Source organism: Hypanus sabinus, chromosome 12 (genome assembly GCF_030144855.1).
Source record: "Hypanus sabinus isolate sHypSab1 chromosome 12, sHypSab1.hap1, whole genome shotgun sequence".
NCBI classification, from domain to species: Eukaryota; Metazoa; Chordata; class Chondrichthyes; order Myliobatiformes; family Dasyatidae; genus Hypanus; species Hypanus sabinus.
Genome location: NC_082717.1, coordinates 111,824,220 through 111,849,089, shown reverse-complemented (window position 1 = coordinate 111,849,089; position 24,870 = coordinate 111,824,220). Strand labels below are relative to the sequence as shown.

The 24,870-nt window shown below is 42.0% G+C and overlaps 1 long non-coding RNA gene across 1 annotated transcript; it reads right to left on the bottom strand.

The window, feature by feature from the left end:
- Positions 1–7,047: 7,047 nt before the first annotated feature.
- LOC132403296 (uncharacterized) lies at positions 7,048–23,278 on the bottom strand. The gene is made up of 3 exons (XR_009515234.1): positions 23,190–23,278; positions 19,199–19,383; positions 7,048–10,021 (listed from the first exon to the last, which is right to left on the bottom strand). It is a non-coding gene; the product is annotated as an uncharacterized LOC132403296 (long non-coding RNA).
- Between the last annotated feature and the right edge of the window lie 1,592 nt (positions 23,279–24,870).

Below are 24,870 nucleotides of genomic sequence, written 5' to 3'. Positions count from 1 at the left end.
CCAGTCCTGTTCTAGCTGCCATTATACTTAGTGGAACTCTTCCTGCCTCTGGCATTTCACATTTATGTCAAATTACTTAGAACCAATTAGAAGATATGTGATGCTTAATGAAATAGAAATTCAGTTGAAAATCATTTGAAAGCTGTGTACTCAGTTGGTTGACGGTTGGATTGGGTTGTTCCTCGATCTTGGCAATTTACTTGCAAATGTTTCATGACCATACACACAGACATCATCAGTGAGTGCGCTGTTAATTGTGGTGTGTCCTCCGAATGCTTGGCCTTTATATACTTTTCAACCAGCTGAATGGTTTTGCAGCATTTCGAAGCATATGGATCATAAAAGAGTGCAGCACAGGAACAAGCTCTCCAACCCACAAAAATTATTAATTAAATGTAGCTATAACTAAATTAATCCCTTCTGCCCACCCACACAGTATACGTATCCTTCCATTCTCTGCCTATTCAAGAGCTTCTTAAGCTTCTTAAGGAATAGATGTAGAACAAAAGTAATATATTTAGTATCAGGTACAATATCGCTGGCACATGTTGTGAAATGTGTTATTTAAGGGGAGACTGGATGATTACAGGTGTGAAAACAGATGAGGCTATCTTGACAGATGAGATGAAGAAGAGTGTGAGACAAGTGGATTGTTTCTGCCTTGTTACTATTATGTGAGCCCAGTCTAGGCAGGATACATAAGGAGGGAAAACCAGCATGCATACAGAATTAAAATCAGGTTTATTATCATGAATCAGCTTTATTCACCATATCCATTTACATGTACTAGGAGTTTGCTGTGGTGTGTTGCCACGACATGCAACAAAAAAAACAACATTCATCAATGATAAAGAATAAAGAATGATATAAAAAGTTAAAATGCAGGTATGGAATAAAAGGTGCTTAAATAGCAGCATGTATTTACAACGTAAGCAGATGGTTTAAGTGCTACTGTGCAGTGCAGCGACTGAGTAATAGATAGGAGGGCGTAACTATAATGGTAGATCAGACTAACTGACTGGGGGGAGCAATGTTTCAGATTGTGTGAAGTTATTGCTTTAATAGCCCTACGGCGCTTCCCAGAAGGGAGCTTTTGGAAAAGGCAGTTTGCAAGATAGGCAGCGTCCACAATGGTTTTCCTTGTCCACTTCTTTGTCCTGGACGCATGCAAGTCCTTCAGTGATGGTCCTGAGATATGGCACAAAAACACTTTTGTGACAGCAGCAGTGTGCATAAAAATTACCACAAGTTACAATAAATAAATCAGTGCAAAAGAGGAATAGTGAGGATCAAGGACTGTTCGGCAGAAGTGAAGAAGTTGGTGCTAAAATGTCGAGTATCTTTCTTTAGACTCTTATGCCACCTTCCTGATCACGGTAATAAGTAGTTCAAACTTAAAAGCAAATTTATTTTCCAAGTACATATATGTCCCCATATCAAACCCAGCAATTTGTTTTCTTGAGGGCATACACTGTAAATCCAAGTCCCGTAATAGAGTCAATGAAAGACTGCTCCAACAGGGCAGACAAACAACCAATGTGCAAAGACAACAAACTGTGCAAATATAAAAGAAAAAAATCAAACAAAATAATAATAATAATAAATAAGCAATAAATATTGAGATCATGAAATGAAGAGTCTTGAAAGTGAGTCCATAGGTTGTTGGAATAGTTCAGTGGTAGGGCAAGTGAAATTGTGTGAAGTTATCCCCTCTGGTTCAAAAGTTTGATGGTTGAGGGGTAATAATTGTTTCTAAAATCTGGAGGTGTTGGTCCTGAGGCTCCTGTACTTTCATCCTGAAGGCAGCAGCAAGAGGAGAGCATGACCTGGTTTGTGGGGCCCTTGATGTTGGATTCCTACAACAATGCTCTGTGTAGATGTGTTCCTTGGTGGGGAGGACTTTATCGTGATAAACTAGACCAAGAAGAGGGCATGTCCTGCATGGTGATAGCCCTTACTGGTGGGCACCATCTTTAGAAGGTGTTCTGGACAGTGGGGAGGCTGTGCCTGTAATAAATCACCCTCCCTCACCACCTTAGAGATCCTCCCCTAGTTGGTTCTTAGCTATGATTATAATTCCAGAACAGACTGGACCTGAACATCATAAACTCATCAAAATGAGTCACAGCTGATTAATCAAGTTACTTGACAGAGCCCAGTTGCCTCTTTCAGGCAGTTTTGGTCATTTGGCTTCATAAGCAACAACACAGGAACAATTTTAATGGGAACATGATGGTGATGACTTGTCTGATGATCAAATAGGAAAATGGGAGCCATTCCATTTACAGATCCCATTTTACGTTTTCCGATCAACCCAAAGATGATTTATTCTGGGTGTCTGAAATATTTAGCAATAAAATAACATAACAGCTCCAGCCATTTGTAGCTTCCTCAAAGAACATTCTTTGGTATGCCACATGAGTCTCACTTTTGAGACAGGTTCATAAATTTTAAAGCCTCCAGTTCACAGTTTCTCAATCACTAATATCTACAACTCATTTTATTAGCTACCTCCTATACCTAATACAGACATCCAGTAGCAGCCGTTATGTGGGCAAAAACGCCTTGTTAGTGAGAGAGGTCAGAGGAGAGTGGCCACGCACTAATGCGTCAAGCTGACAGGAAGGTGACAGTAACTCAAATAACCATGCACCACATGTCGAACCTTGAAGTGGTTGGGCTACTGGCATCCCAAGCAGCTTCCCTGATGATCCGCAGAGCATTAGAACTTCCCTGCCTGGCCTGCCTTTCACCAGCACATTTCCCATCGCGGTTTCAAATCATCCCTGCGATCCAATTTCCAGATGAGACAACAAGTTACAGCTGAGACAGAGGTGTTGTGCATAGTGGTCATGTTACTAAGTAAGTATTCAGAGGCCCAGATCAGAGATCTGTAGATGTAAGTTCAAACCCCTTTACAGTGGCTAGGAATTCAATGAAGTGTGAAAATTTGAAATACACTCAGTGGCCACTTTATTAGGTACATCTGCTCGAAAATGCAACTAGCTAATCAGCCAATCATGTGGCAGCAACTCAATGCCTAAAACCATACAGACATGGACAGGAGGTTCAGTTGTTGTTCTGACCAAGTATCAAAATGGGGAAGAAATGTGATCTGAGTGACTTTGACAGTGGAATGAATGTTGGTGCCAGATGGGGTGATTTGAGTATCTCAGAAATGGCTGATCTCCTGGGATTTACAGATAGAACAGCCTCTAGAGTTTACAGAGAATGTTGTGCAAACAAAAAACAAAATCTTGGGCCTTGGCCTTGTCACCAGGAGACCACAGTTGGTGCAGATCAGAAATCTCCTCTTCACTGACAAACAACACTGGCATCAGCTCCTTGAAGATGTATGCTTATCCCACTGCTCTACTCTCTCTACAGCCACCACTGTGTGGCTAGACACAGCTCAAACTCCATCTATGGCTTTACAGATGACACAACCATTGTTGGCAGAACTTCAGATGGTGGCGAGGGCACATCCAGGGGTGATATAGATCAGCTGGTTGAGCTGTTTCACAGCAGCAACCTTTTACTCAGTATCAGTAAGACCGAGGAGTTGATTGTGAACTTCAGGAAGGGGAAGTCAAAGGAACATACACCAGCTCTCATCAAAGGATCAGCAGTGGAAAGAATGAGCAGTTTCAAGTTCCTGGTGTCAACATCTCTGAGGATCTACCCTGCGTCCAGCATTTTGATGCAATTGCAAGGAAGGCACGACAGTGGCCACATTTCATAGGAGCTTGAGGAGATCAGGTATGTCACTAAGACTCTCTCAGATCTCTACAGATGTACCATGGGGAGCATTGTGACCAGTTGGAGGGACCACTGCACAGGATCAGAAAAAGCTGCAGAAAGTGGCAAACTTAGCCAGTTACATCATGGATACTAGCTTCCCCGTCTCAAGGACACCTTCAAAAGATGATGTCTCAGAAAGATGGTATCCCATCATTAAGGACCCCCATCACTCAGGACATGCCCTCTTCTCATTACTACCATGAAGGAAGAGGTACAGGAGCCTGAAGGCACACTCAATGTTTTAAGAACAGTTTCTTCCCTCTGTGATCAGATTTCTGAATGGACAATGAGCACAGATACACCCCCTAACTATTTTTCTCTCTTTTTGCACTACTTATTTAACTTTTTTTATATACAGTCAATGTTCCCTCTAATTTTTAGTAGTCAGTGTGCGCAAAAATCTTGTGCTGTGCAAATATTTTTCCTGTGACAAAAGTATGTGCGCACATAGCACAGTTTATGTAGGTTTACAAAATATTTGACATAAAACTTCACAGAATAACAACAAAATAACATACATATTTAAGCCACTCAGTTATTTTTTCTCTCTCCTGTCTTTGGCATTTACCCATTCTTTGTAACCTCTACCTAGACTAATAGAACTTCGATCCAATTGATAGCTTTTGATTCTCATTAACATATCCAAATGACATTCACCTAAATGGTTTCTCAGCTTGTTTTTGAGTTGATTCGTTAGGCTAAAGCCTCTCTCACAGTCCACACTAGACGGAAGAAAGGTCCGTCAACTGTGCAAGGTCGCAAAACTGTTCATTTTGAAGTACAAATGCCACCATTTGAGCAAAGTTTGAAATGTTTGAATTTAATTTTTTCTTGCACGGAAAATTTGAAATCATTAAACTGTCTAGATTTTCGGCTAGAAAATCATGATATTTTAGACATTGTAGACTTTGATCTCCTCTGGGTTTGATTGTTTTCGGTCTTGCTCATCTGCATTCAACCATAACATGCGTAGCACTCCCGTAATGGGTAACGACAGGTTCTGTTGCCTGAGCTGTTGTATACCGTCCAGATGCAATTTACTTGCCAAATGATGCTTCAAAAGGTCAAGTTTCCAAATATCATCCCACTTCTTTTCACTAGCAAATTCTCCAGCAACTTTCACATCACGACAATACAAACAGATACAGTAACTCTAGTTTCCGAATCATACATAAATATTTCTCGTAGCTGAATGTTCATGACCTCATGAGCTTTTGGTGTAGCAGTTCTACCATTTTGTTAAGCCATTCAACTTTAAATAAATTTGCAGTTCTTTTGCGTTTCACGCCCTTCACTTCTTTTCAATTCGACATAGTGAATCAATTTCTTTTTCAATAAAAACTTAGTAAGCTATCTACAGGATTTGAAACAGATCTTTGTAAACTTTACAATATGAACTGTCCGCCAAAGATGGCTGCCACCGTGATGCAGCTGTACAAACCGGAACAGGAGAGGTGAGGTGACATAAGTTAGTGACGTGCATTATGGTATTTGAAAAACCGACTAACTAGTTAATAGAAACATTTAGCTAAAAGATTATTTTCAACACATATAATTATTAATTACTACATTATTTTAGGTAACTAACCTTTAGTACGCACATTAATTTCCTTTGTGCGCTGGTTGAAAAACGTGTGTGCGCATGCACACGCACAGCTTAGAGGGAAACTTAGTGTATTCTAGTTATGTGGCCCATCAGTTAATCGGGAAAACCACTTGTTTGGACAAACTTTTAAACACCAAAAAACAAATCGAGAAAATAGCCGGGATTCCCTTCATTTATTTGGGACACTATGCCCCTTACTGGGGCAGGAAATGATTGCTCAACAGTTTCTGACTAGTGTCAGATGCATGCACTTGTGTGGCTGTGCTTAAAATGAATAGTTTTAAAATATCATCAGTTCAATGTGCTTGTGTTCAAAAAGCAGTGATTTTTGTCACCGATAGCTAGTGAGAAATTAGCAGTAAGATCGTTCTGAACTCCTTTGCTTACTGTGGTTTCAAACATTCAGGCTTGGAGATGCCAGGAACGACTGGGAGTGAAAATAAAACAACTTCACTACTACAACAAGTTAGGAACTACAAAGAATTTGAAGGTATTAGCAATCATCATGAATGTTACGATGAAAATGAAGATTTGGAGGATGTAATTGTCAACAGCATTGTATGAAGGCAGTCCATTATTGTACACAAGAAGTCTGTGCTGATTTTGTCCATTTACAGTCAATTAAAGACTGTGGCTGTGTACACTGAATGCCTTCATTGATAACCATTAGGAACTAATACAGTTTTATAGCACTGTGGTAATATTGATAATGTAATTTGTTCTATATTTCATTTAAATATGTAATTTTTTTACTTAATTGAACGCTACTTTGCCTTTTTTTACATCTTTCTGACTGTTCCCATGAAACTGGCCAGTTGCAGCAGCTGCTTATTTGGGCCAAAACGTACTGATCCCAATGTGCCCCAGTTAACTGTAATCCACTGCATATTTTTTTCCGTTTGTAATTTGTAGTTTTTTTCTTATCATGTATTGCAAGTTACTGCCGCCGCCAAACAACGTGTTTCCTGACATATACCAGAGATATTAAACCCGATTCAGATTCTGAACACATCGGACCCTGAAGTGGATGGGTTACATCAGCAGACGACCACAAATGTCACTCGGTGGCCTCTTTACGAGGTACAGGAGGAGGATCTTAAAGTGGCCACTGAGTAGAAAAAGCTGGCATCAGCCTGAAAAAAAACAGCTACTTCAGAGACACAGAATATCTGCAGACACAAAATTCCAGAGGAACTCCACAGGTCAGGCAGCATCTACTGAGGGGAACAATGTACTTCAATATTCAATTATGTTCACTGAGAGGAATATCTTCTGCCTTTTGACAACCTAACACATTTGTGATTCAAAACCTATTTCTGCTCTTTACAGTAGCATAGTGGCTGGCAGAAAGCTGTCCACCATCGGTGACTGGGTTCAATCCCACCAGAGTGCTGGAGGAACTCACCAGGTTGGGCAGCCTGGTAAAGAATTATCAGGCGATATCTTGAGCTGAAACATAGAAACATAGGAAAACTACTCCACAATACAGGCCCATTAGTGCACAATGCTGTGCCGAACATGTACTAACTTTAGAAATTACCTAGGGTTACCCATAGCCCTCTATTTTCCTAAGCTCCATGTACCTATCCAGGAGTCTCTTAAAGAACCCTATCATATCCGCCTCCACCACCATCGCCGGCAGCCCATTCCTCACACTCACCACTCTTTGTGTAAAAAACTTACCCCGACATCTCCTCTGTAGCTACTTCTAAGCACCTTAAAATTGTGCCTTCTTGTGTTAGCCATTTCGGCCCTGGGAAAAAAGCCTCTGATTATCCACACGATCAATGCCTCTCATTATCTTGTACACCTCTATCAGGTCACCTCTCATCCTCTGCCGCTCCAAGGAGAAAAGGCCGAGTTCACTCAACCTGTTCTCATAAGGCATGCTCCCCAATCCAGGCAACATCCTTGTAAATCTCCTCTGCACCCTTTCTATGGTTTCCTCATCCTTCCCGTAGTGAGGCGACCGGAACTGAGCACAGTACTCCAAGTGGGGTCTGACCAGGGTCCGATATAGCTGCAACATTACCTCTCGGCTCTTAAACTCAATCCCACAATTGATGAAGGCCAATGCACCATACGCCTTCTTAACCACAGAGTTAACCTGCGCAGCAGCTTTGAGCGTCCTATGGACTCGGACCCCAAGATCCCTCTGATCCTCCACACTGCCAAGAGTCTTACCATCAATACTCTATTCTGCCATCATATTAGACTTACCAAGATGAACCACCTCATACTTATCCGGGTTGAGCTCCATCTTCCACTTCTCAGCCCAGTTCTACAACCTATGGATGTCCCGCTGTAAACTCTGACAGCCCTCCTCTGAAACCCTTTATCAGGGCAGCAAATCCCTCCGCATTTTCCCCACAGCTGATGGTGCTCTGGTTTCAACAGCCAGCCTTCAATTCCTGCCACTCACTGTAAGCAGGTCGCACTTCTCCTTCGCTCCAGTGTTCCCACACCCCAAAGCCGTACCGATTACTACATCGTGGCGTGCTCTGCTGGTAACACTTGCAAGCTGCCCCCAGCTCGTATTCCGGCTCTATCGGACAGTGATGCGGCTTACTGTATGTTTCGATGTTTCAATGAAAATGCGACAAATTAAGTTAATCTTGAAAGGAAGGGGAAGGGTTTAAGGAGCTAGTGCAGAGTACCCCTGTGGCCATTCCCCTCAACAACAGGTATATCACTTTAGATATGACTGGGGAGGGGGAATGACCCAACAGAGGAAAGTCACAATGGTCAAATCTCTGGCACTGAGTCTGTTGTTGTTGCAATAGTTAACCTGCTCAGTACAAGAGGAACCTCCGGTTCCGATATTTAGTGCATGTGCTTGTCCGAAGAGCCAAAGGTGCAAAGCGACCAGTGGTGGCTGAATGATCGAACAGCTCCAAGTCAGTCTGTGGTGGCACAGTAGTGTAGCAGCTAGTGTGGCTAATGCAGTGCCAGTGACCTGGCTCCAATACCGTCACTGTCTGTAAGGACAGTCCTGACGAAGGGTCTCGGACAGTTATAGATGCTGCCTGGCCTGCTGTGTTCCACCAACATTTTGTGTGTGTTGTTTGAATTTCCAGCATCTGCAGATTTCCTCGTGTTGACTGTTTGTAAGGAGTCTGTATGTTTTCCCTCATCCATGGGATTATGGAGTAGCACAGTAGAGTCGTGGATAACATACCACTATTCCAGAAATGATGATCCGGCTTTAACTCTCAACAGTCTCTGCAAGGAGTCTGTACGTTTTCTTTGAGACCATGGGGATTTCCTCCAGGTGCTCTGGTTCCGTTCCAAGGACGTACGGGTTAGTAGGTTAATCGGTTACATGGGCGTAATTAGCTAGCATAGGCTTGTTGGGTCAGGAGGGCCTGTTATCATGCCGTATCTCTGAATAAAAATCAAAATAGGAGTCCCCCTCTCCATCCAGGAGAGAGCAAAGCGTGCCTGCACAAGGACACATAGGTGGAGCTTATTGGTGACTCTGAGAAAATGCACAGTCGACAGTACTGCCAGAAGATATTTCCTGATACCCATTCCAGACCCTAGATCATATATCACAACCAAAGCAGTCTATGAGCCTCTGGGTGCAATATATGACAATCTATTTCTAACTTATAACAGAAAAAAGTTCCATTACATTAAATTAAACAGGACCCGGCATTTAACTCTCTGTAAGAGCTATTCACCTGCTCCCTTTTAGTCACGCAATCACACAATACTAAAACAGGTCTACACAGTATAGTATGGAAATAGGCCCTTCAGCCCAACTAGTCCAAGATTCTCATCTAAGCTAATCTAAGCTACCATGTTTAGCCCATATCCCTCTACACCAGTGGTTCACAAACTTGTTCAGGTTACCATGTCCTTGGCTCCCAGACCACATCCCCAGTGTTCCCCCTCTCCCTTTCTGGCCATTATATAAAAACTATAAAGAATTTTGAGTTACAGTGCTCAGGTAAAGAAAATAGGGCAAGCAAGTTCAAAGCAGTTACAAATAATTTCAAAAATTAATCATCTCTATTTAAAGCTACAAAGAAACTAATTTCTTTATTTAAATAGAGCAGAAACATTTGTCAACATTTTAGAGAGTGAAGTCCAACTGTTCAGAGTGCATTGCTTTTTCACCGTCAGTGAGATGGACGGGTTTGGTGCAGTGATCCCAGCCTCTCAACGTCAGGGTGAATGCCACTCAGAAGGAATCTCAGGCCTCCATATTCGGCGATTTGCAGTCTGTTTTGTTGCTTTGAAAGAAGTTGGGTGACCACACTGAAACTGCCCTCCACTAAATATGATGCTGGAAAGGCAATAAAGAACATCTTGACCTTTTCCACCATGCAGGACAGCTCTTGGAGACATCTTTCTGTAGCTAAAAGTCTTGATATGATTTTTTGAACCTTGGTTACAGCTCGGTGATTTTATAGTGAGATCAGCTCTTCCTTTGTCCTTCCTGTTAGTTCTCCCTTGCAAGTGTTCAGGAACAGATTTATTAATCTGGAATTCAGATCGAGAGAAGATCCTGAAATCTCTCTGAATGTCTTTATGCAGCCCACCCAGTGGGTGCAGTGTACTTGAAGATCATCATGTGGTATTCTATCTTTCTCTTCCAACTCAGAGAAGCTTGGAAAATGGAAAACATCACAATTGCCAATGTTGCACTTAAAAAGGGTTAACTTGGACAGAAATGTAAAGACAACTGATTTGACTTTGATAAGATTGATATCCTGTCTTTGCAATTAAATATTTATTTAATGAAACTTTGTCAATATTTATGAAAAATAAGCAATGTCATGCCTAATGTTCTTGAGTTGATTACTGAATAAAGCATCTGGGTTTTCAAAGAACTTCATCAGTTTCAAAAAGCACATTAAGTTATCTCAGGCAGTTTCCTTCAGAGAGCCAGCTGACATATGTGTGCAACAGCAAGCATTCAAGCTGTTCATCATTCTCCATACAAAGCTATTGAAATAGTCGAGAATTGAGAACATGGGGCTTGATTTGATTTACTGCTGTGAGAACAGTATTTAATGATTTGTGCAGCCGATCACTTGGGTGTTTTGTGACAAGATGCTGCCTGTGTATTACAGAGTGAATGGTAAATATGTTAGTTTCATCTTTTCTCAAGAAAGTAATAACCCCACAGTGGTGTCCTGTAATTGATAGTGCCCCAGCTGTTGCATAAGTAAGAATGTTGGTGAGTGGAATGTCTTTCTCTTTGAAGCATTGCTCAACAACATGAAATATTGCCTCCCCCTTCATACTTGTTTCTTGACTCTTTGCAAATACCAACTCTTAAACCATTCTTTCATGCCTTATGAAGCAAACATGACCAAGAAACAAAGATACATTGCCTGGCAAAGCCGACTTATCAAACTGCAGAGCAAATTCTGTTGTGCTAATTATGTTGCACAATGTGTCTTCCACATCCTCAGACATCTTTGAACAGAGTTGTCACTGAGTGCAATTGCTTTAATTATTTGGTCTAGTGACTTGGGTAAAACTGCACTCAGAACCTCCTTACTGCTGGTAGAATTAGTTCTTCTCCAATTGTATGGGACTCTCCAGATTCAGTGAGTAGTGAAATGCTGCATGAAGCAAGCGAACCATCAAAGCTTTGTTGTGAAGTGCTGCCAAACATGTTTTGAAGTGATTTCTGTTTCAGAAAGTTTTCACAAAGTGACTGAAGATAAGCCAAGGACTTGTTTGCTTTATCAGAATGTATTCTCTTCAAAAGTCCAAGGAGCCTGATTGGTTTTCATTGCCTCATTTGAAAAGGTTTCTTAAACACAACAGATACATGTACTGCTGTTGGTTGCATGGTGCTAGTATAAATCCATATTTCAGATACTCCACACTATACTGTCTGCACTTCTTTCTCGTTTGATCTGCTTTGTCATTTTCATAATAGTTTAATGACCATGGTCAATCACCTATTGTGTATGTCTAACCTCAAGTGCTGTGACCAATAAAGGGGAAAATTATAATGTCATCACAACTCAGGCAAAACCTAAAGGTACAATATCTCAGTTGGGCTGCGGGCTAGAGACATGCGCTCAAGACTGTTTGAAAGGGCAGATTCTGAACTTAACCCCATTGAACGCCATATCCTAATTGACTGGAATTGTATCACTGTGTGATTAGAGTATGGGACTCATACTAGGTAACACTGTGCTACAGTAGCAAACAGCAATAATGCGTGGCCCAGGCCTGGAATAAACACAATTTCTTTAGTCCAGATTTCTCATGATGTGCCAGGTACAGAAGGGTCAGATTATTCTCCAACAACTGTAACACACTCCAAGCAAAGTCTAAGAGAACGGTGGGTTAGCTGGAAAGATAGATAGATACCTTATTGATCCCAAAGGAAATTACAGTGTCAAGGTAGTATTACAAGTGCACAGATGAACCAATATCAGAAGCGAAGTAAGAAAGAATAAATATGTTACCTTAAAAAAAGACGTAAAAGATTTCCAAGTTCACACTGATAAAATGGCAGTACAAGAATTACCGTCATATTATACAGTAATGGGTGCACATTCACATCATCCAGATAAGAAGTGATGGTAGTATTGCACAAAGAGTCCAGGATAGCAGGGTGTGGAAAACAGAACTTAAACAGAGGTTAATAACAGTCTAACGGGGGGTGGGGGGGGCATCACTTTTCTGGCTACAGGTTAACCCATTATAGAGCCTAGTGGCCAAGGGCAAGAATGATTTCATATAGTGCTCTTTGGAGCAGCACAGTTATCTCAGCAAGAGATGAGGTGATTACATGATCATTGTAATCAAATATGAGGCACTGTGGATAAAATGCTTATAATAAGTAATTCATTTCTTAAATTAAATTTCTGTCAGCTGCCCCCTTGCTACCGAGCACCCCCACCACCCCCCCAACTACTCCTTTATCTTTATTGCCCCCCTGTGAAACTCACACCGCCCCAGGGCCAATATCACCCACTTCAGGAACTGCTGTGCTCCATTTTTCCTATCCATTAACCTATCCAAGTGACATTAGATGTATCTGCCTCAACCACGTCATTCCACATGAAGGTCACATTCTAAACAATGAAGTTGCTATTAAATCTCTCCACTCTTACCTTAAACCCAATCCCTTTAGCTCAACATTCAAGAAATATTTCTTGTTTTCTTCTTTGACTTCTGCATACACTCGCAAACTTAAAGACTTAAGATTAGCTTGATCTGAAACGTGTACAAGGAAACATCGAAACATCCAGTAAAATGCGTTATTTGTGTCAAATCAAACCAGTGAGGATTGTGCTGGGGGCAGCTCACAAGAGGCACCAGACTTCTGGCAGCAACATAGCATGCCCATGACTTGCTGACCCTAACCTCGTGGTCATGGGGGAAATGCACAAGTTCCTTACAGTAGGCGGCAGGGATTGAACCCTGGTTGCATGTCCTGTAATAGCTCTAAGCTCAGACGTACACAAGTACCTATCTGCAACTCATTGTGTTCACTGTGCCCTTTCCATAAAGTAATAACCTCTCACTTGGGGAAAAAAATCATCAAACATTCCTGAATCATTTGCCAATTATTTCAAATCTTCTTCCTCTGGTTAGCTAGTGACCTTCTCCTTATTGCTCTTTAACCCTGGTCATCATCTAGCATATCAAACAGCCTTTCCTAAAGAAGAAAAACCCAGATTACCTATTCAAGTCACAGCAACTAACCACTTCTAGTCCCAGCCTGTGGACCCGAGTCCCACCATCCCTCAGTGGGGAAAAGGAAGCTTTGAGCTTTCAAGAAGATGATGCTGAAAACACTTTCAAGTAGGCTGCCAAACCCCATCTGGTGTGGAACTGAGTTGTGAAGATCTCAGTATCAGAAATATATATAAAGTTGAGCTGATTATTAAAGTCGTCTCGTTACCAAAATCTAATATTTTTGTTTCTTGTGTTCATCAGTATATTTTATTAATCTTTGACACAATCCTGTGATCTGAGAGGGGAGCCACTGCAGTCAAGAGCCTAAGTTGGAGATTACAATAGAGTCATAGAGCACTACTAGAAACATTTGCAGTTCATCTACTCCGTGCCAACCTTGTCTTCTGTCTAGTCCTATCTACCAGCATCTGGGCCATAGCTGTCCACACCCTCCTTGTCCATGTTCCTATCCAAATTTCTCTTAAATGTTATAATTGCATCTGCATTCACTATGTCTGCCGGCAGCTCGTTCCACACTCTCACCACCCTCTGAGTGAAGGAGTTCCCCCTCAGCTTCCTCTTAAATATTTCACCTTCCACCCTCAACCCATGACCTCTAGTTTTAGTCGCACCCTATCGATATCCCTCACAGTTTTGTATACCTCTGATCTCCCCTCATTCTCCTCCACTCTAGGAAATAGTCCTAACCTATTCAACCTTGTAACTCAGGTCCTCAAGGCCTGGCAACATCTGTGCAATGTAGCAATACAGGATCCTCCAAGTTACAGCAGGGTTCTGTTCATAGCCCAGACAATAAGACATAGGAATGGAATTAGAATCATAGAAAACCTACAGCACAATACAGGCCCTTCGGCCCACAAAGTTGTGCCGAACATGTCCCTACCTTACAATTACCTAGGCTTACCCATAGCCCTCTATTTTTCTAAGCTTCATGTATCCATCCAGGAGTCTCTTTCAGCCCATCAAGTCTTCTCTGCCATTCAATCAAGGCTGTTTCTTTTCTCAACCCATTGTCCTCCCTTCGATCTGTAATTGTTAACCCACTTACTAATCAAAAACCTATCAATCACACCCAGAGACTTGGCCTCCATAGCCCTCTATGGCAATGAATTTCACCATCGACCAGCTGAAGAAATTCCTGTTCATTTCAGTCTCTTTATTCTGAGGCTCTGCCCTCGGATCCTAAATGCTTCCACTGGTGGAAACATCCATAGGCAAGCAGAAAATGTGATCGCAAGTCGAGTTCCCATATGACAGATCTCCTAGCAACTGGTAAACTGTTCATCTGGTCTCTCAAACACTAGTTCGTAGGCACAGGCTAAACGTAAGTCAGTGGCCTCTCTTCTGGGGATGCTCACCATTAAATATAGGACTGTCTAGCACTAGGTCTAGGACAGCCAGACTGGGTAACAGCTTCTTCTCTCAGGCTGAGAGATCAACGACTACTCTGCCACCACTGTGGACTTGGCACGAGGACAGCAAACTGTTTACCATACATTTTACTGTTTGCCTGCGCTGTACTTCACTACATGCATTTTGAATTATATTTTAATAACTTACATAAAGTATAATATTTTGGTTTATGCAACTAAGTCCTCGACTTCCTAACTGGATGACCACAATTGGTACGAATTGGAAGTAACATCTCCACCTCGCTGACAATCAACACTGGTGCACCTCAGGGATGTGTGCTTAGTCCGCTGCTCTACTCTCTCTCCACCCAATGACTGTGTGGCTAGGCACAGCTCAAGTTCCATCTATAAACTTGCTGATGAGACGACCATTGTTGGCAGAACTTCAGATGGTGACAAGAGGGTGTACAGGAGTGAGATATACCAGCTACCAGTTGGTGTCACAGCAACAACTTTGCACTCCACATCGATAAGTCCAAAGAACTGATTGTGGACTTCAGAAGGTGTAAGACAAGGGAACATGCATCAGTCCTCATAGAGGGATCAGAAGTGGAAAGAGTGAGCAATTTCAAGTTCCTGGGTGTCAACATCTCTGAGGATCTAACCTGTCCCAACATATCAATCCATCTACAAAGAAGACATGAGACAGCGGCTATATTCCATTAGGAGTTTGAGGAGATTTGGTTTGTCACTAAAAACACTCACATATTTCTGCAGATGTACTGTGGAGAGCATTCTGACTGGCTGCATTGCTGTCTGATATGCAAGGTGAGGAGGCTGTAGTGCACGGTTGAAGTGAGCTGCAGAGACTTGTAAACTTAGTCAGCTCCATCATGGACACTAATGTTCATAGTATCCAGGTCCTCTTCAAGGAGTGGTGTCTCAGAAATGCAGTGTCCATCATTAACTACCTTCACCACACAGGACATGCCCTCTTCCCATTGCTACCATCAGGAAGGAGGTGGAGAATCCTAAAAGCACTCACTCAGTGATTCTGGAACAGCTTCTTCCCCTCTGCCATCAGATTTCTGAATGAACATTGAATATATATACATACACATACTGAAATTCATAGTGCTTTTTCTCTCTATTATCATGTATTGCATTGCTCTGCTGCCGGAAAGTTAGCAAATTTCACGACATATGGCGGTGATACTAAACCTAATTCTGATTCTGATATGCTGTCACACTGTTCCCTTAAAGCTGTGTGTGTTTGCTGCCATGCAGTAACTGATATGCTCCCACGCACATAGCTTTCATTGCTGCATGGTTGGAATTTTCTTTTGTATAATGGTAATATAATTTTGAAAAATTCTGTAATTAATTATGTTAATGAATATGATTCATAAATTTTATAAATAATAGATGTATCACAGCCATTACTTTGAACCACTTTAGAGTTTTGATGTACTTACATTGTCAGTGTTTCAAGTTACAACACTGTTACAAATTGTAACAATAAACCCAGAATGGAAGTCAGCAGCTCATTGTTAATAAACTGCTGGCCTGCTGAACGCTGATGCCACCTAGTCAAAACATTTTACTTTTACCATTGTGTCTGTCAGCTGTTCTGATTGCCTGATATCATTTACTTGTGTTGTGAGTTGTGGTTTGTGTTTGTTTCATGCATAAATTACAAATAAAAACATTTAAAGTGCCACACAATTTTCAGGCCATGTAAAAATTTCCTCCTCAGAGCAATGGTTGGTCCTTGCAGCTGTAAAAAAGTTAGAGGGAATGCTAGTGCTGTGTGTGATATATGTTCTGTGGGTACACCATAGTCTGGAGGAATGTTGTTTTGTTTGGTTGTATATATACGTACAGTCAGATGACAATAAACTTAAACTTCAATCAGTACTGGCACCTAGTGGTAGAGCATCAATACTGCATCAATACTTATTTTGATGATGAGGTAGAAGGAAAGAAGGCAATTGGGGAGAAATCAGGATCTGAAAGGTTGGTAATAAACAAACAACACTCCTATAGTGAGGACATTTAGGACCAGAGGTCACAGCCCCAGAATAGAAAGATACCCCTTTACAACAAGAGATAAGGAGGAATTTCTTTAGCGAGAGGGTGGTAAGTTTGTGGAATTCGTTGCCATAGATGGCTGTGGAGGCCAAGTCATTGGGTATATTTAAAATGGTTAGTCAGGGGGTCAAAGGTTACAGAGAGAAGGCAGGAGAATGAGGTTGAGAGGCATGATAAATCAGCCATGATGGAATTGTGGACAGAAAGTAATGTGTGTGTGGAATGCCTGGGGTGCTGGGAGAGGCAGACTCATTGAAGAAGCTCTTAGATGGGCACCTGAATGAAAAGAAAATGGAAGGCTATGTGGGAATGAAGCATTAGAATGATCTTGGAGTAGGTTAAAAAGTTGGCACATCATGGGCCGAATGGCCTGTACTATGTTAATCAAGTTTATGTTAGAAGTGGGATCCTTCGTTAGTTCCAGCAGCTTCACTATAACCGCACATATAACATTGAGTGCCACGGTAGTGTCACTGTTAACTACAGCTTGGAGTGTCTCAGAGTTTGGAGTTCAATTCCAGTGCCATCTGTACTGTGGAACGTGTGGGTCCAAAGACATTCCAGCTGGGTTAATTAGTCATTATAAATTGTCCTGTCATTAGGTTAGGGTTAATCTGGGTTGTTGGGGTTGCTGTGGTGGTGTGGCCTAAACCATACTGTATTACTGAACAAATAATAACTCCTTCTTATAAAACACCCAGAATGCTGCAGGAACTCAACAGGTCAGGCAGTATCTATGGAGAGGAATAAAGAGACAATGTTTCAGACCAAGACCCTTCATCAGGATTGGAAAAGTAGTGGGTAAAAGCCAAGTTAAGGTGGTTGAGGGAGGGAAAGGAGGACAAGCCAGTAGGTTGAGACTAGGGGAGGAGGGTGAAGTGAGAAGCTGTGAGCTGTTAGGTGGAAGAGCTGATGAAGAAGGAATCTGATAAGACAGGACAGTGGAGCATGGGAAGAAGATGGGGAACCAGAGGGATGGACAAGTTATGATAGTGGGAGAGGGAAAGGGAAGGGAAGAGATGGACACCAGAATAGAATAACACCTTCCATCATTTTCTGCTTTAGCAATTTTGCATTGCACTAACATTGGATGACCTATAGAGTATGGTGTCCTTAACCATTTAGGAATTGTAGCTGGGCATCCCATTCAGTCTTTGGTTCTTTTCCAGGAAGTTTAAAAACAAGAGAAATGTTCCAGTATTGCTTTGGGTTACAATGAACACATGACCACACAATTAATTGTCAAAACCTAATGTCGTCCGATTGACTTAAGATACACATGCTTATTCCGTCCATTATGGTAATCACAATTCTGTGAGATTTTGGTAGTCTACACAGTTTCCAAGTGCAAGTTTTTATAGAGTTAAACCTTTAGGCTTTTCCAACACTTAAACTAGGAATTAAAAAGAAACTCCTTTTATTGCAGATGACATCCTTTAAAAACTACTGCTTCTTGAAAGATACAAAAAAAACATTTCAGTTATCCAAAAATGACTTAATAAACCTTTTTTCTGGGAGTTCCAGGACACGAAGTCTGACTATTAGATTATTTCTGGATATTTGTGGGAAGCTTACTGCCAAGAGGAAACACATGCTCCACTCTGACGACCACAAGCCCACTCAGCATCCAACTGCTTTCTTCTGCTAATCCCTGCACCTAGAAATCTTTTCTTTTCCTCGCATGAGATGGCTCAAGGACTATACAGTAAGGTCACAGGCAAACTCATCAGAGAGCTTCAATGCCTGTTTATGTGTGGCAAAGCTGACTCATTCTCTATATTAAATGAGTAGAATTTGAATTGACGTGGTTAGTGGTTTACCAGGGGGAACCAACAATGATGTCCAAGCACTGGTTGAATGGGTTTAGCGCAGATGGGTGTAATCTAGCCAGTATGGATATGATGGGCCAGTTTCCCTGCTCTTCACCATAGCATGGTATTGGTGAGGTATTAGATTCGACATGTCATCTAAAACTTTGACAAACTTGTATAGATGCACAGTGGACAGAGTCGTGACTGGTTGCGTTGCAACCTGGTATGGAAGCACCAGTGCCCTAGAATGGAAAAGCCTACAAGGAGTGGTGGATGTAACCCAGTCCATCACAGGAAAAGCCCTCTCCGTCACTGAGCTCATCTACAAGGAGCATTGCCACATGAAGGCAGCATCCATCATCAGGGACCCCACCACCCTGGCCACGCTCTCTTCTCACTGCTACCATCAGGAAGGAGACACAGGAGCCTCAGGACTCACACCACCAGGTTCAGGAGCAGTTATTACCCCTCATCCTCCACACTCATACACTCAACTGAACACCACTCCACTCCCTTTGCAATTTTTGCTCATTTCTTTCTCAATTTCTGCTAAAACATTGTTTACATTTACATTTACATCATTTATTATTATATTGTAATTTGCCCTTTACTGTGTCTATCGTCTTGTTTATTAATTTTGTACTGTCTTGCACTGTTTTGTGCACTTTATGTAATCCCCTGTAGATCTGAAGTCAAATGTAGCTTTGTGCTGTCTCACATAGTCTAGAGTAGTTTTGTGTTGTTTCATGGTCCTGGAGGAATGTTGTTTCGTTTTTACTGTGTACTGTACCAGCAGTTATGGTTGAAGTGACAATAAAAAGCAACTTGACTGAACCAGAGTGGATAACTTCACTCACCCCAACACTCAACTGATTCCATCCATTCATGCTCTCTGCATTACTTATTTATTGTTATAATGGTTATTTGATTTCTTTGTCTTTTTCGTATTTGCACAGTTTCTCTTCTTTAGCACATTGATTGTCGGTCTTTGTGTGCAGTTTTCATGGGTTCCATTGTATTTCTTTTTTTCTACTGTGAATGCCTGCAAGAAAATAAAGTGGCATCATATATGTCATATTGATCACTTTGTACTGTCATATGGACTGGGATGCAGTGAAAAACTTAGACTGCATGCCATCCAGTGAGCTCATACCCTATACAAGGTCACTGACGTGCTGTGAAGAAAAGGGAACGGAAGTACAGAGAAAGTGCAGAACAAGAAAACGAAGAGTTGTGGCTGATGAGTAGATGAGCTACAACTAGAAAGTGATGAAACTGGGGAACTAATTGGCTGTGGGGCCCCTGTGACTGGATGCATGTGAAGCAGAGATTGATAGGTTCTTGATTAGTCAGGGTGACAAAGGTTATGGGAAGATAGCAGGAGAATGGGGTGAGAGGGAAAATAAATCAACCTTGATGAAATGGTTGAGCAGACTCCATAGGTCAAATTCTGCTCCTATTTCTTATGACGTTTTGGACTAGATAGACTGGAGAGACTCTTGACTTCACAGTCTGCCTCAACATGTGCCTACACTGCACTTTCTCTGTAATAGTGATATTAGTTTATACTCTACTGTTATAAAGCTATAGAATGGAACTTTTATACAATAAGATGGATTCTTGACCTCACAGTCTACCTTATTATAATCTATTATCTACCTGTGCTGCACTTCCTCTGAAGCTCTTGTACCTTATTCTACGTTCTGTAATTGTTTTAGAACAACAAGCAACATGGAACATTACAGCAGAGTACAGGCCCTTTGTTGTGCCGAACCTTTAACCAACTCTAAAATCAATCTAACCCTTCCCTTCCACAAAACCCTCCAGCTTTCTTTCATCCATGTCTAAGAGTCTCTTAGTCTTCTACCACAAGTCCAGGCAGGGGATTCCACACACCCACCACAAGCTGTGGGCAGTTTTATTTTTTTGGTTTATTTGTTGTTTCCTTTTTTATAATTGTGCAGTGTGAGCAGCAGGGAGAAGCGCATTCAATGGCAGCTTCGAACAATCCATGTTTAGGAGTTGGAGCTGGAACTGGATGAACTGTGGATCATCTGGGAGGCTGAGGGGGCAATAGACAGGACATCTCGAGAGGTAGTTACACTCAAGGTGCAGGACACCGGAGACTGGATGACATTCAGGAAGGGGAAAGGGTTTAAAAAGCCAATGTCCTCCCCCTTAACAAAAAGTTTACCATTTTGGAAGCAGTTAGGTGGTGGGGGCGGGGGGCATGACCTAATAGAGGAAAGTCACAGTGCTCCAGTCTCAAACACCGAGAGAGACTCTTCGGATCAGAGGGAAGGGGGGAGAAGAGGTGAGCTGTGATGAGAGGGGATTTGTTAGTAAGGGGAACAGAAAGGAGTTTCTGTGGACAAGAACGAGATTCCCGGATGTTATGTTGCCTCCCGGATGCCAGGGTCTGGGATATCTTGTATTGATAAGTGGGATGGTGAGCAGCCAGAGGTCATGGTCCATGTAGGTACCAATGACATGGATAGGAAGAGTGTCAAGGTTCTGCAAAGTCAGTTCAGGGAGTTAGGTGTTAAGTTAAAGGACAGAATGTCTAGGGTTGTGATTTCAGGATTGTTACCCATGGCACGTGCTAGTGAGGCCAGAAATAGGAAGATCATACAATTTAAATGTTGCTAAGGAGCTGGTGTGGGAAGAAGACCTTCAGTTTTTTTGGATCATTGGGCTCTCTCTTCCATGGAAGGTGGGACCTGTACGGAAGAGACCATTTGCATCTGAACTGGAGTGGGACTAATATCAAAGCAAGAAGGTTTGCTAGTACTGCGTGGGGAGAGGGGGGGGGATATTAATCCAGAGTCATGGAGGAATGAGAACCAGAGTGCCAGAACAGATAGCGGAGAGGTTGAGGAGACTGATGTTAAGACTTAGGACAAAGTCAGCAATCAAAAGGTTAAGCCTGGTGGGAGGAATGTTCTGGGCTGGGTATGTTTCAGTACAAGAAGTGTCACAGCAGTGCTCAGTCAGGACAGGCTGGAGAACTCGTCTAATGAGGTTTTATGGCTGAACCTGAGGAGTAAGAAAGGTACGAACGCGTTAATGGGGCTATATTATAGACCACCTAACAGTCTGAGGGATTTAGAGGAGATTTAGAGGGATGTAGGGAGATTGCCGACAGTTGCAAGAAATATGAAACCATAAGCCCATAAAATTTAGGAGCAGAATTAGGCCATTTGGCCCATCAAGTCTGCTCCACCATTTCATCATGGCTGATCCAATTTTTCCCCTCAGCCCCAAACTCCTGCCTTCTTCCCCTATCCCTTCATGCCCTGACCAATCAAGAATTCATCAACCTCTGCCTTAAACATACAAAAAGACTTGGCCTCCACAGCTGCCTGTGGCGACAAATTCCACCAATTCACTACTTTCTGGCTGGAGAAATTCCTCTTATTTCCATTATAAAAGGACGCCAATCTATTCTGAGGCTGTGTCCCTCTGGTCTTAGATTCTTCCACCATAGGAAACATCCTCTCCCCATCCACTTTGTCAAAGACTTTCACTATTTGAAAGGTTTCAATGAGGTCACCTCTCATTCTTCTGAATTCCAGTGAATGCAGGCCCAGAGCCATCAAACACTCTTCATATGACAAACCATTCAATCCTGGAATTATTTTCATGAATCTCCTTTGAACCCTCTCCAGTTTCAGCTCATCCTTTCTAAGATTAGGGGCCCAAAGCTGCTCATAAACTCCAAGTGAGGCCTCACCAGCGCTTTATAAAGTCTCAACATTACATCCTTGTTTTTATGTTTTATCCTCTTAAAATGAATACTAACATCGCATCTGCCTTCCTCATCACAGACTCAACCTGCAAATTAATCTTTAACCAATCCTGCAAAAGGATTCCCAAGTCCCTTTGCTCCTCAGTTTTTTTCTATTTTCTCTCCGTTCAGAAAATAGACTCAACACTTCCCAACACTGTATTCCATCTGCCACTTCTTTGCCCATTCTCCTAATCTGTCTAAGTCCTTCTGTAGCCTCTCTACTTCCTCACAACTACCTGACCCTCCACCTATCTTAACATCATCTGCAAACTTTGCAACAACACCATCAATTCCATCATCCAAATCATTGACAAATAACGTAAAAAGAATCGGTCCCAATAAAGCCCGTGGAACACCACTAGTCATCGCAGCCAAGCAGAAAAGGCTCCCTTTATTCTCACTCTTTGCCTGCTGCCAATCAACCACTGCTTCATTCATGCTAGAATCTTTCCTGTAATACCATGGGCTCGTAGCCTGTTAATTTGCCTCAGGTCTGGCACTTTGTCAAAGGCCTTCAGAACATCAACCGATTCTCCTTTGTCTATCCTGCTTGTTACTCCTTCAAAGAATTCCAACAGAAGGTTATGATTGTAGGTGATTTTAACTTTCCAAATATTGACTGGGACTCCCATTCTGTAAAAGGATTAGATGGGATAGAGTTTGTCAAATGTGTTCAGGAAAGTTTCCTTAGTCAGTACATAGAAGTCCTAATGAGAGAGTATGCGATACTTGATCTCCTATTAGGGAATGAGACAAGGCAGGTGGCAGAAGTTTATATAGGGGATAATTTTGCATCTAGTAATCATAATGGCATTAGTTTCAGTGTAATTATGGAAAAGGAGAGGTCTGGTCCTCTGGTTGAGATTCTAAATTGGAGAAAGGCCAATATTGGTGGTATCAGAAAGCATCTGGCAAGTGTAGATTGGGTCAGGCTGTGTTACATAGAACATAAAGCACAGAATAGTACAGCACATTACAGGCCCTTCGGCCCACAATGTTTTGCCGACCATCAAACCCTGCCTCCCATATAACCACCCACCTTAATTCCCTCCATATACCTGTCTAGTAGTTCCGGCAAGGTTCAATTTGAGATGTCTTCAAAAGTAAGTGTGATGCCTTCGTAAGCGAATTTTTGAGAGTACAAAGCTTGTATTCGCCTATCAGAATAAAAGGCAAGGATAACAGTTTTAGGAAAGCTTGATTTTCAAGAAATGTTAAGTCCCTGGTTAAGAAAAACAGGAGGTGCATAGCAGATATAGGCAGGTAGGAACACATGAGGTGCTTATGGAGTATAAGAAATACAAGAGAACACAAGAGAGAAATTAGGAGGATTAGAAGATGATATGAGTTTGCTCTAGCACGCAAGGTGAAGGAGAATCCTAAGTACTTCTACAGATATGTTAAGAGCAAAGGGATTGCAAGGGGCAAAATTGGTCCTCTGAAAGATCAGGATGGTAATTTGTGTGTGGAGCCAAGAGAGATGGAGGAGGTCCCAAATTGAATGTTTTTGCATCTGTATTTACTCGGGAGATGGACACAGAGTCTATAGAAGTGAGGCAAAGTGGCAGTGAGGTCAATGACCCTATAGAGATTACAAAGGAGTAAGTTTTGCTAACTTGAGGCAAATTAAGTTGGACAAATCCCCAGAATCTGACAACGTGTTCCCTCAGAGCTTGTGGGAGACATGCAGAAATTGCAGGGCCCTAGCAGAGATATTTAAATCATCCTTAGCGACAGTTGAGGTACCGGAGTATTAGAGGATAGCAAATGTTGTTCCGTTGTTTAAGAAAGGCTCAAAAGATAAACCATGAGATTATAGGCTGGTGAGCCTGACACCAGTTGTGGGAAAGTTATTGAAAGGTATTCTAAGGGACCAGATATGAGTATTTGGATAGACATGGACTGATTAGAGATAGTCAGCATGGTATTGTGTGTGGTAGGTCAACCAATCTTAAAGAGTTTTTTGAGGAAGTTACCAGGCAAGTTGATGTAAACAAGATGTTGTCTATATGGACTTCAGCAAGGTATTTGACAAGGTCCCACACGGGAGGTTAGTCAAGAAGGTTCAATCGCTTGGCATTCGAGATGAGGTATTCAATTAGTTTAGACATTGGCTTTGTGGGAGAAGCTAGAGAGAGGTAGTAGAGGGTTGCCTCTCCAACTGGAGGCCTGTGACTAGCGGAGTGTCGCAGGGATCGGTGCCGGGTGTGTTGGTGTTTGTCATTTATGTCAATGATGTGGATGATAATGGGGTTAACTGGATCAGAAAATTTGTGGATGATACCAAGATTAGGGGTGTTGTGGACAACGAGGAAGACTATCAAAGCTTGCAGTGGGATCTGGACCAGATGGAAAAATGGGCTGAAAAATGGCAGATGGAATTTAATGCAGACACGTGCAAGGTGTTGGACTTTGGTAGGATCAGCCAGGGTAGAGCATTGAGGAGTGTGGGAGAACAAAGGGATCTGGGAAAACTGATCCATAATTCATTGACAGTGACATTACTGGTAGAATAGGGATGTAAAGAAAGCCTTTGGCATTTTGGCCTTTATAGAACAACGTACTGAGTACAGCAGCTGGGATTTTATGTTGAAGTTGTATAAGGTGTTGATGAGGCCTAACTTGGAGTATTGAGTGCAGTTTTGGTCACCTACCTACTGAAAAGATATCAATAAGATTGAAAGAATGCGGAGAAAATATACAAGGATGTCTCCAGGAGTGGTGGACCTGAGTTATAAG